Source organism: Pinus tabuliformis, chromosome 8 (genome assembly GCF_031772625.1).
Source record: "Pinus tabuliformis cultivar Carrire ecotype Pingquan chromosome 8, CPIR1, whole genome shotgun sequence".
In the NCBI taxonomy this organism is placed as follows: Eukaryota; Viridiplantae; Streptophyta; class Pinopsida; order Pinales; family Pinaceae; genus Pinus; species Pinus tabuliformis.
In genome coordinates, this window is record NC_142294.1 from 1,744,763,854 (window position 1) to 1,744,776,474 (window position 12,621).

Here is a 12,621-nt window from a genome sequence, read left to right on the forward strand (position 1 = left end):
ACAACCAATTGTTCTAATCCAGCATTACCCTCCAGCATGAAAGCCCTTCTTTCACCTCATGAAAAGCTTAGATCACCCAAAACTATGATGTTGCAACAAGAAACCAACAACACTTCCTTACAAGATACAAAATTCCAGCCTCTGGATCTCTATGATGAGGGATCCATATATAGATGTTTGCATGGGGGTGAGTCAGCTTCTGGGTTTGTGATTAGTTTCCTCTCTCTGATAGTTCTTAATTCCACTTGGAGATTGGTGATCTCTTACTCATCCCTGGGCGAATTCAGAGAGGCAAGTGTCATAGGAGAAGTTTCTAGAAGATTCCTTGTCGATCCACTTTGCAAACTATCTCTGCCATTTGTCCACTCTCGCTCATCGCACCCTACAGAAGGGCTACCTAGTATGCATCGCACCTTTTACTCTGGGTAGGTGGGATGCATCGGACTTTCTACATTGGGTAGTCTATATGGTCCAGTTTTGACCAGTTCTGAGCAGTTTTCTGTGGAGAACTTCTGGGAGATGATGTAATCAGCTGACCTTATTCATTTAGGGTGTGAAGCAACACTTTTAGGGACTTAGGAGCCCTTGGTTTATGGACATGTGTGATTGGGGTTGTAGTGCCCAAAAATGTCTATAACACTCTCAAGGATGTAGCATTGTGCTATTTCATGGGATTACCTGGCAATAGTATCACAACCTAGGCTCAGATGCAACAAGCATTTAACAACAAGTATTGAGACTATTGTAGGTCAAGAGATACTAAAGAAGAAATTTTCCGAATGACTATAGGAAGTTATGAGTCCCTAGAAGACTATGAGGAGAGGTTCCAGCTCAGTTACAAAAGGGTCGGGTGTACACTTGACCCTGAGTCTCTAAATATGGTCCTGCTCAGAGGAATTTGGGAAGATATTTTAGACACCCTCCATCTACTGGCCGGGGGAGACATATACCAACTCTCCTATGAAGACATAAAGACTAATTCTAGAAACCATTCTAGAGCAGCCAGAAAGAAAGGTAGGTGGAGTCAACCCATAGCCAGTACCTCTTCCTCTAACTCATCCATTAAGGGGGAAATTGGAACCATGCTGAAGACTTCAAGAGTGAGATGATGCAGAATCTTGCCATACAAATGGATGCCTTGCATATCAAAAGGAAACAAGAGGAAGAAGAGAGGGCTTTGGCCATATTTTGCCTTAGATGCACTAAGAGGCATCCTAGGAATGAACGCCCATTTAACTCTATAGAGGTTTGTTTAGTTTGTGAGGAGAATCATTCTACAGATAAGTTCCCTTCCTTGCCCAAACTTAAAGTTGTATATCAAGGGGCTAAGGAAGCCACTGAACAACTCTATTACATAAACCAAAGAAGGCCGCATGGACCTAGACCATACCAGCAGGGGATGCAAGGGACATCCCATGCTTACTAAAACCCCAACACAATCAGCTCCCTACCTTCTTGGGGTCCCCTTGCTCATCCTTCCTAGTCCACGCCTCCTCCTTGGTCCTTCTCATCTCAATATCATGCCCAACCAGTCAACCATTCATTGCAATCCTATGCTCAGCCACCACCTCAATGGAATGCACCTCATCAGGGGTAGAGACCCCAATACAACTCTCTTCCTACTCTTTTGCCTCCGCCACCTACCCAACCACAGCTGTTACCTCCTACTCCACCAAAGCAACCCCAAATGCCTACCCAACCGAATCCAAACCTGAACAACAGATAGGCTCAGCAAGTGTATAGTGGGGAACCATCATGCCCAACTTACGCTGAGGAGATCCAGGAAATTAACTTGCGATCTGGGAAAATTCTCCCAGATAGTCAGCCTCCACCTAGGGAGGTTGAGGAAGATAAAGAGGAAAGCAAATCGAAATCAATTCCACCCTTTCATGAGAGACAATCTGTGACAGCCCAGCCTACCCCAGAAGAAATTGGAATCCCGGGGGAATTGAAACATCTATCTATAAAGATACCACTTCTCCAAGCCATAAAGGATGTGCATATCTACAATAGGTTGATTAAATAGAAGTGCTTTAGGCATCCAGGGAGGCACAAGAGAGATTCCCCAACCATCAATGTCGTAGGGTAGCTGTCCAACCTAATGTTGGGGTAGGTAATTTGTCCAAAATATCTAGACCCTGGAAGCCCAGTAGTTGATGTCCACATCAATGGCACCATGATTCCACATATCTTGATTGATCTAGGAGCTGCCATTAATGTGATGACAAAGGACACAATGCTCAAACTCAACCTCTAGGGCTCCTTGAGGAAGACCACAACCATGCTACAGTTAGTAGACCACTCTACCATGACCCCTGAGGGGATTGTGGAAGATGTGATGGTCTCCATTGATTATTGGGAGTACCTTGCTGATTTCTTAGTTCTCTAGCCCAAGGCAAAGCTCACTAGCTATCCTCTCATTCTGGGAAGACCCTGGTTGGCTACCGCTGATGCCTATATCAACTGTCGAGCTGGGGACATGACCATAAAGAACGGGCATATGTCCAAGCAGTTAATCCTATATCCTCCTGCCCAACCTTCGTTAGAACATGATCTAACTCTCTGGCTGGAGGAGGAAGATAAGGATGAAGTTTATTCTACACCACTTTGTGCATTAGAAATCACCATGGGAGGAAAACAACAAGATGAGGATGATATGATTCAAAATCTGATTCAGAATCCACCTCCCAGTGTATCACCTTTAGAGGACATAGTAAGAGAAACCAAAAACAACCCCTGAACTAATCTCTGTGTGGTTGAATCCACTTCTCTCCGTGTTAAGAATACAGAGTTCAGTCCAGAAAGAACCTTGAAAATCAATCCATCCCTATCCATTTCCCAGGAGAAGGAACTGTGTAGCCTGCTGAGAAAGCACTTGGATGCCTTTGCTTGGAGTTATAATGAGATGAAGGGAGTGCACCCTTCGGTTTGTACTCATCATATATACATCAAGGAAGGTTGCAAGCCAGTCAGACAGCCTCAAAGGAGGATGAACCCAACACTTAAAGATATTGTTAAGGAAGAACTGCAAAAATTGCTTGATGCAGGGTTCATTTACCCCATCTCTGACAGTGAATAGGTTTCTCCTTTGGTGGTAGTGCCAAAAAAAAATGGGAAGTGGAGAATCTATGTCGACTATCGGGAATTGAAAAAAGCCACTAAAAAGGACCATTTTCCTTTACCTTTCATAGATCAAGTGTTAGATGGTCTGGCAGGGAAAAAGTTTTTCTCTTTCCTAGATGGGTTTAGCGGGTACAATCAGATTCAAATCAGCCTGGAAGACCAAGATAAGACCACTTTCACTTGTCCTTTGGGTACCTTTTCATACCGGGTCCTTCCTTTTGTTTTGTGTAATGCTCCAGCCACTTTCCAAAGAGCGGTACTAAGTATATTCTCCAAATTATTTCATGATGTAGTAGAGATATACATGGATGAATTTACTCCTTATGGCTCTAATTTTCAGGAAGCTTTATCTAACCTAGGAAAAGTTCTAGACAAGTGTATTGAGATGAACCTGTCCCTCAGTCCGGAAAAATGTGAATTTTCGATGACTGAAGGGACTATGCTAGGTCATGCAATATCTCAACAAGGACTGAAGGTGGACCCCAACAAAATTACCATCATCCAAAGGGTCCCACCTCCCCAAAAGGTGAGAGATGTCAGAAGTTTCCTAGGCTTAGCTGGGTATTACCGAAGAGTCATTAAGGATTTCAGCAAGCTAACCTCTCTATTGTTTGGTATTTTAGGAAAAGATGTCAAATTTATATGGTTGGAAAATTGTCAAGAAGCCCTAGATACCTTGAAAAGCAAACTCGTGACTGCCCCAATTTTGAGAGGCCCAAACTAGGCCCTACCCTTCCACATTCATACAAATGCCTCGAACAAAGAAATAGGAGTATCCTTGGGACAAATTGATGAAAAGTTACCTTATGCCATATACTTTATAAGCAAAAACTTGTCAAAGGTGGAGTTAAACTATACAGTCACCGAAAAGGAACTCCTAGCTATCGTGCATTCCTTAAACAAATTCAGACATTATATCACAGGCTATCAAACCTTTGTGCACACTGATCATGCTACAATTAGATATTTAATGAACAAACCATATGTAAATGCTCGCATTATTAGATGGTTGCTTTTGCTGCAACAGTTTGATTTGACCATTGTTGATAAGCCTAGTAAAGAAAATGTTGTTGCTGACTTTTTGTCTAGAGTAAATTTGTCTGCAGGTGAAGAAGGAATGGTGGATGATAAAATGCCAGATGAACACCTGTTTTCTATCTCAGTACTCTCTACATGGTTTGCTGATATAGAAAACTACTTGGTTTCAGCACAGTTGCCACCACACTTGTCCTCAAAGGAGAAGAGCAAGATAATAAGGAAAAGCGCCCCCTTCACCTGGATTGGGGGTAATCTCTTCAAACTTGGCCTAGATCAGATCTTGAGAAGATGTGTCAAGGAGGAGGAACTTTTTGACATCCTCCTGACCTGTCATGATGGGCCTTATGGAGGTCATTTTGCAGCAAAGAGAACTGCCTTCAAGATACTGCAAGCAAGCTATTATTGGCCCACTCTTCATCAGGATGTGAGGAGATATGTCAACCAGTGCAATCGGTGTCAAAGGATGGGGAAACCCACTCCAAAAGATGAAATGCCCATGCATCCTCGAGTGACCTTTGAGCCATTTGAGAAGTGGGGCATGGACTTTGTGGGGCCTATCAGCCCTCCTTCAAAGCAAAAGAAATACATCATTGTGTGCACCAATTACCTAACCAAGTGGGTAGAGGCAAAAGCAATCAAGGCAGCGATGGAGGAAAAAATAGCTGAATTTTTAAGAGAGAACATATTCTACAAGTTCGGGTATCTAAGAGAGTTGTTCACAGATCAAGGTAGCCAGTTCACTTCAATTTGATTGAAGACCTACTCACACATCATAGAATCAAGCATAGGACTTCCACCCCTTATCATCCACAAGCCAATGGGAAAGTGGAGGTCACTAAGAGAGCATTGGAAGGGATCTTGACAAAGGTAGTGAGTAGCAACAGAAAAGACTAGGCAAACAGACTAGTTGAGGTCACTTGGGCCTACAACACAACATGGAAGACCACTACAGGGTTCACACCCTATGAGCTGGTCTATGGGAAGAAGGCTTTGCTGTCAATTGAATTTGAATTCAATACCCTAAGGATGGCAGCTCAGTTGCAACTAGACCTTCGCCATGCACAGAAAGAAAGATTACTTCAGCTCAATTGATTAGATGAGCACAGAATGTAGGCCCTTCTCCACACAGAGGTAATTCAGCTTCAGAGGAAGATATGGCATGACAAAAACATCAAGAAGAAGCAACTCCAAGAGGGAGATTGGGCACTACACTATGATTCAAGATACAAATATTTCAAGGGCAAGTTGAGGACAATATGGTTGGGACCCTACACTATGGAGAAATGCAATGACAATGGTTCAGTTCTGATCAGAACAATTGATGATGAAGCCATCACCATGCTTGTCAATGGACACCGGTTGAAAGTCTAGAAGAAACCCCTCTCCAAGCGAGAGTTAATTGAAGGATTGAATAAGTCATTGATGGTAGTGGAGCATGTCTTAGCCTCCACTGCACCCACTCACTAAAAAAAAAGAGAGAAAAAAAAAAGGACTCAAGTGAAAACCTTCGTGAGGTGCTTGAGTCCCATCATTGGGTTGAAAAACTCTCCTGAGGCGGCCTAGTGATGTCAAAAAAAAAAAGAGAAGAAAGAAAATAAGATCCCTGGGTGAAAACCTCCCTTGGAGATGCCCATGGTAAGAAACTAGGGTGAAAACCTCCCTAAGGCACATTGGTTGTCTTCAAAAAAAACAAAAAAAAGGGAAAAAGGAAAAGAAAAATGAATTTCCAGTTGTATTGCAGTTTTGCAGGAGGACTATAGGAAGCAGCAGCAGGTGCCAAGGGAGCTTTGAAACCAATAGCAACACCTATCCTACTTTCCCACACCTTTCTCCATCATTCTTGGAATTCTTTTCACCTCATTGTGCTTCTTTTTCAATAACTGTGTTTTCTACAGGAGGCTTTGTGTTTTCTACAGGGGGCTCCTGTAGAAATTACAGAGAACCAGAAATGGATTTTAAAGGAAGTTTGAGGAATAGGGAAGCTTCATAAAATATTTATAAATCCTCTTGCAATCTTTAAACCTCTTTTCCATCATTTATAGACCTGCATCACATCCCAAGCATCATTCTTCTTCCCGCCCAAGAAAAAACACAAAAAAAAACAATTTTTTAGAAAAATGAAGAAAGGCAAAAAATAAGAAAAGGAATAGCACCATCCACCTCACCTGAAGCCTACCTATTACCTCTCCATCTCTATTTTCATTTTTGACATTATCCTCACAACTCCAAGGACAAAAAAATATAAAATTTAAAAGGGAGAAGTAGCTACAGGAGCTCCTATAGGAATTCCTATAGCAGCTGATCCCATTAAAATCTAGCATCAGTAGCATGAGGGTGAAAATCTGGAGGTTGAAGTAGACACCTAAAGATCAGATCCAGCCAGAAAGGAACCTACACAAAGCATAGCCAGACCTAAACAAGAAGACAAGCATGCATCAAAAGAAATAAAGGCATGTAGTAGAAGGAAAGGCCATAACACCTCACAGCAAACACATTCGGATCTCAGGCAAGTAACTAACCTGCTCCTCTGTTTGCGTTCGTATAATCGGAGAGCATGCAACAGCAAAAAGATAGTTGAGGCTGGTTGAGGTTGAGGTGAGGCTGGTTGAGTTGAGGTGGCTAGTTAACTTAGCCACCTTCATCCAGTTGACTTCACTCATCCAAACATGTCACTCACACGTGCGCTTAGTCAAACTCAAGAGAGATGTCAAGGAAAGATAGTGGGGGTGATGTGAACTCCGATGCAATCATGAGGGATGATTACGAGGAGAGGGCCATGATGACGAGGCAGGTGGGGACCAATGGTCCAAATGGGTCCAACGTAAACTTGGCCAGCTCACCCTCCATCACTGGAAATATCCATAAAAAGCAATAAGTACTCCTCCATGAAGCACACTCACCATCTTTTTACTTCATTCTCTCCTCGAAACTCCACTCATGCTACCTTCTCGTGCCCCCACAAGCCTCATAACCATCGTTCTCCACTGATCTCTCCCATATCCTTGATCTCAACGTTTTCTACAAGAGCACTTATAGGATCTAGATGAGAACCTACAAGAATCCTACAAGAGGGCTGGCAGTGTTCTACAGGAGGGCCAGTGAGTTGTTTTGGAGACGGAAAACACAATTTTTAGCACAATTCTTGGGCTGAAGAGGTAGGTTCTTGACATATCTCCATTGAATATCAAAATATGTAAGCAGTGGTTTAATTTTGAGGAGAAAATAGAACTTTTGGGTGGAGGAAATTCATAAAAAGAATTGCTGCTTATTTCTTAAAAAGAAAACGCAGTCTCTTTGTATTATTCAAAAATTGTTCTCTCCATTTCCATAGTCGGTTTTCCAAGGAAGCATAGACAAAATGACAATAGGTTTTATGAGGAAGGAGCCCACCAACTCCTCGAGGCTCCATGCATGTTATATACCTAGGGGGGATAATATGGGGTACCAAGGGAGGTACCCAAGGTAATAATGTAATAATGGGATGGGCCATAGTAATAAATAAGGTGGTTAACCCATGTCATGTAAGGGACCACAAGTAGTTAATAATAATGTAATGAGCCCATGGTATTAGTTGATGGTATGAAGGAACCATGGTAATGACCCATGGTATTGTATGTATGAGGCCTATATAGAGGCTAGAGACTCCACATGGAGAGATATGAAGATGAAGAGAAGTATTATTGTATGAACAAGCATATGGATTATGGAGTGTTCTCCTTCCTTAAGGAGTGAATGTATGGTGTTGCCCTACCTTAAGGGTTTGATCAATAAAGATTTCTATATTGTTATTCTTGGGTTTAATTGCATTATCTCATATTTCTATATCAGATCTATAGTATTTCTGGGTTAGATCTACAACAATTGGTATCAGAGCTACAACAATTGGTATCAGAGCTCTTTCTTGGGCAAACCGTGGAGAATTTTTTTTTATTTTTTGCAGGGATTTTTGGGTGGCGAAATTGCAGATCAGATCTGTATGTTTTGGTGCTAGATCTGTAGAATCTAATTACAGATCTGTATTCCTTGTGAAAAAATACCCAAATTCAAAAAAAAAATCAGTTAAATCGGAGTTCGGATGAAGAAGATATCGCTGATTTAAAAATCAGTGGGGTTGCAGACAATTTTCAGGGCAGCGATTTTGCGGCGCAGATCTAGAAGTCCTGGTGCAAGATCTGCCAGATCTAATTTTAAATCTGGAATCTTTGTGAAAAAACACATAATTTCAAAAAAAAAATCAGTCGAATCGGAGTCCGGATGAGGGAGATATCGCTGAATTAAAATCAGCTCTTTTTGCAGAAATTTTGGGTGACGGCGGGAGAATAGCAGCGCAGATCTGAAATTTCAAGTGCGTGGATCAAGATTTCTACCACATGGGCAGATGCAGAGTGGTTGTTCCGTTTCTAAAAACAGGTTATAATAGAGATTCTGAGCAATATTGACGGATCTGTGACCATTTCAAGTTTTCACCAATATTTTTGTGATGGCGGGCCTAGATCGGAGTTTGAGGGACTTGTATAAATTTGATGGCTCTCATCGAGTTAAATGGCTAGAACAAATGGAGAAATATTTCAAATCGGAATACATCTATGATCATTATACTCAGTTGAGCAGGGGAGAAATGTATTTGGACCTTGAAAGATGCAAATGGGCGGAATGGCATCAGCGTCGCAATGGACCTTTTCAGAATTGGGATGCCTTCAAAAAAGCTCTTATAGAGCGCTTTGACCATAAATCAAATTTTGTGGATAAGCACACACAGACAGACACATAGCCTAGCAAAGCTTTTATTTTTACAGGAAAGCAGGAAACCAAGGAACCAAAAGGGTTATTTTTGGCTGGTATCTCTGTATTGCAGGTTCATGGATTGATTCAGAATGAGAAAATCATTGTGTCTATCAATCCGAGTTGCAAACAAAATCTTATAAATGTCAACTTGGCAAAGAAATTGCAAGTCATAGCGAAACAAATTGAACATACACAGGTTGATCATGAGGATGTTCAAGTGTACAAGGATTTGAAGCTTTCTATGGATAAGTATGTGTTTCATGGTGATTTTTACGCTTCAGATATGGATAACATGGATGTTGTTTTGGGATATCCTTGGATGGAATCCGTGGGTACTATCAATATTAATGTGCAGAAGAAATTCCTGAAGCTATGGTATAAAAAGAAGAAAATTACATTACAGGATATTTCCATCCATAAACAGGTAGAGCACATGGAGGCTGAAGCAGAAGATGTTCAAGGGACTAACATATCAGATGATGAGCAGTTGATGGTTGACAATCAAACACAAACAGAGGCTGAAGCAGAACAGGTTACAGGTGCTGACACATCTGACGAGGGTTCAGTGGTTGAAGTCATATTGAAAAAGAAGACACCACAACAGGCACCACAGCAGGGTGAAGTCAAGCAAAAGCCATCGTGGGTCAAAACTTCAACATATCATCACCCACATCACCCCGCAAGACAACCATCAAGATGGAAACCAAGTAGTCACATGATGGATAGAAAGGAGCCTAGATCCACCTACTACACATCAACACAGAAGAGCTGCCATGGTCAACTTCCATCTCAAGCGAGCAAGGCACCAGCGAGATCGAGGGTTCACCTTTCTCTTGGATGGCTAGATGCACGTGCATGGTATCAATGGACTACTCTTTTGAGTAGATCTTATCATTTGTGTTCTTCCCATGTTTCGGGGACGAAACATGCTTAGGGGGGTGGAATGTTATATACCTAGGGGGGATAATATGGGGTACCAAGGGAGGTACCCAAGGTAATAATGTAATAATGGGATGGGCCATAGTAATAAATAAGGTGGTTAACCCATGTCATGTAAGGGACCACAAGTAGTTAATAATAATGTAATGGGCCCATGGTATTAGTTGATGGTATGAAGGAACCATGGTAATGACCCATGGTATTGTATGTATGAGGCCTATATAGAGGCTAGAGACTCCACATGGAGAGATATGAAGATGAAGAGAAGTATTCTTGTATGAACAGGCATATGGCTTGTGGAGTGTTCTCCTTCCTTAAGGAGTGAATGTATGGTGTTTCCCTACCATAAGGGTTTTGATAATAAAGAATCATTTCTATCTATTTGATCTTGTTCTTTCTTGGGTTTATTTCTGTTATCATATATTTTTGGATCAGATCTACAACAATTGGTATCAGAGTTACAACAATTGGTATCAGAATTGGGATGCCTTCAAAAAAGCTCTTATAGAGCGCTTTGACCGTAAATCAAATTTTGTGGATAAGCACACACAGACAGACACACAGCCTAGCAAAGCTTTTATTTTTACAGGAAAGAAGGAAACCAAGGAACCAAAAGGGTTATTTTTGGCTGGTATATCTGTATTGCAGGTTCATGGATTGATTCAGAATGAGAAAATCATTGTGTCTATCAATCCGAGTTTCAAACAAAATCTTATAAATGTCAACTTGGCAAAGAAATTGCAAGTCATAGCGAAACAAATTGAACATACACAGGTTGATCATGAGGATGTTCAAGTGTACAAGGATTTGAAGCTTTCTATGGATAAGTATGTGTTTCATGGTGATTTTTACGCTTCAGATATGGATAACATGGATGTTGTTTTGGGATACCCTTGGATGGAATCCGTGGGTACTATCAATATTAATGTGCAGAAGAAATTCCTGAAGCTATGGTATAAAAAGAAGAAAATTACATTACAGGATATTTCCATCCATAAACAGGTAGAGCACATGGAGGCTGAAGCAGAAGATGTTCAAGGGACTGACATATCAGATGATGAGCAGTTGATGGTTGACAATCAAACACAAACAGAGGCTGAAGCAGAACAGGTTACAGGTGCTGACACATCTGACGAGGGTTCAGTGGTTGAAGTCATATTGAAAAAGAAGACACCACAACAGGCACCACAGCAGGGTGAAGTCAAGCAAAAGCCATCGTGGGTTAAAACTTCAACATATCATCACCCACATCACCCCGCAAGACAACCATCAAGATGGAAACCAAGTAGTCACATGATGGATAGCAAGGAGCCTAGATCCACCTACTACACATCAACACAGAAGAGCTGCCATGGTCAACTTCCATCTCAAGCGAGCAAGGCACCAGCGAGATCGAGGGTTCACCTTTCTCTTGGATGGCTAGATGCACGTGCATGGTATCAATGGACTACTCTTTTGAGTAGATCTTATCATTTGTGTTCTTCCCATGTTTCGGGGACGAAACATGCTTAGGGGGGTGGAATGTTATATACCTAGGGGGGATAATATGGGGTACCAAGGGAGGTACCCAAGGTAATAATGTAATAATGGGATGGGCCATAGTAATAAATAAGGTGGTTAACCCATGTCATGTAAGGGACCACAAGTAGTTAATAATAATGTAATGGGCCCATGGTATTAGTTGATGGTATGAAGGAACCATGGTAATGACCCATGGTATTGTATGTATGAGGCCTATATAGAGGCTAGAGACTCCACATGGAGAGATATGAAGATGAAGAGAAGTATTATTGTATGAACAAGCATATGGCTTGTGGAGTGTTCTCCTTCCTTAAGGAGTGAATGTATGGTGTTGCCCTACTTTAAGGGTTTGATCAATAAAGATTTCTATATTGTTATTCTTGGGTTTAATTGCATTATCTCATATTTCTATATCAGATCTATAGTATTTCTGGGTTAGATCTACAACAATTGGTATCAGAGCTACAACAATGCACACCCCCAAGTAGTGGACATATTCACAAGATCAAATTGGATGAGATTATTTGAGAAATTCTGAGGGTTTGATGAAGAGATCGCTTAGGAATTTGCCCACTCTTTGGTCCCTCACTCCAGAACACATGCCACTGTCACCTTTAGAGGCCTTTCCATGGAGATAACCCCTAAATTTATCAATAGGGTCACTACCCTTCCTCTTGGGATGCCTTGGAGTAAGGATGAAAAACCAATTGGCCAGGCTACCAAGAAAAACTTGTTCCAAAACAATGAAACCCCTATAGAAGATAAGAGTGGAATAAGAAGGGCTAGCATACCATACCCTTGGGATGAGGTTAGCTATCAGATAATCAAGTATATTTCCTGTGAGGGGAGGTACAACATTGTCTATGGTTACCACTTTAGAATCATGCATGAATTAAGGTATGGCATGGACACTCCAGCCCCTTAGAAGCTCAACATCCCCTACTTCCTCTTGTAGTCCCTCATTGACTTGAGTACTAAAGTAAATGTAGGAAATCCAAACTAGCTAGCTCGCCATGGGTTAATCAAAATTTTAGTGGAAGAAGCCCTCCATACATTTACAATCCCCATAGCATGGGAAATTTTCTGAAACATGACTTCTAAAGATGACATAAAGTCCATGACCTATGATATTAGCACTACTAGTAGTGAGGAGGAAGAGCAGAAAGGGGGAGAAGCTGAATAAACTGGTGATTTAGAGGGACAAGAAGGGAAGAA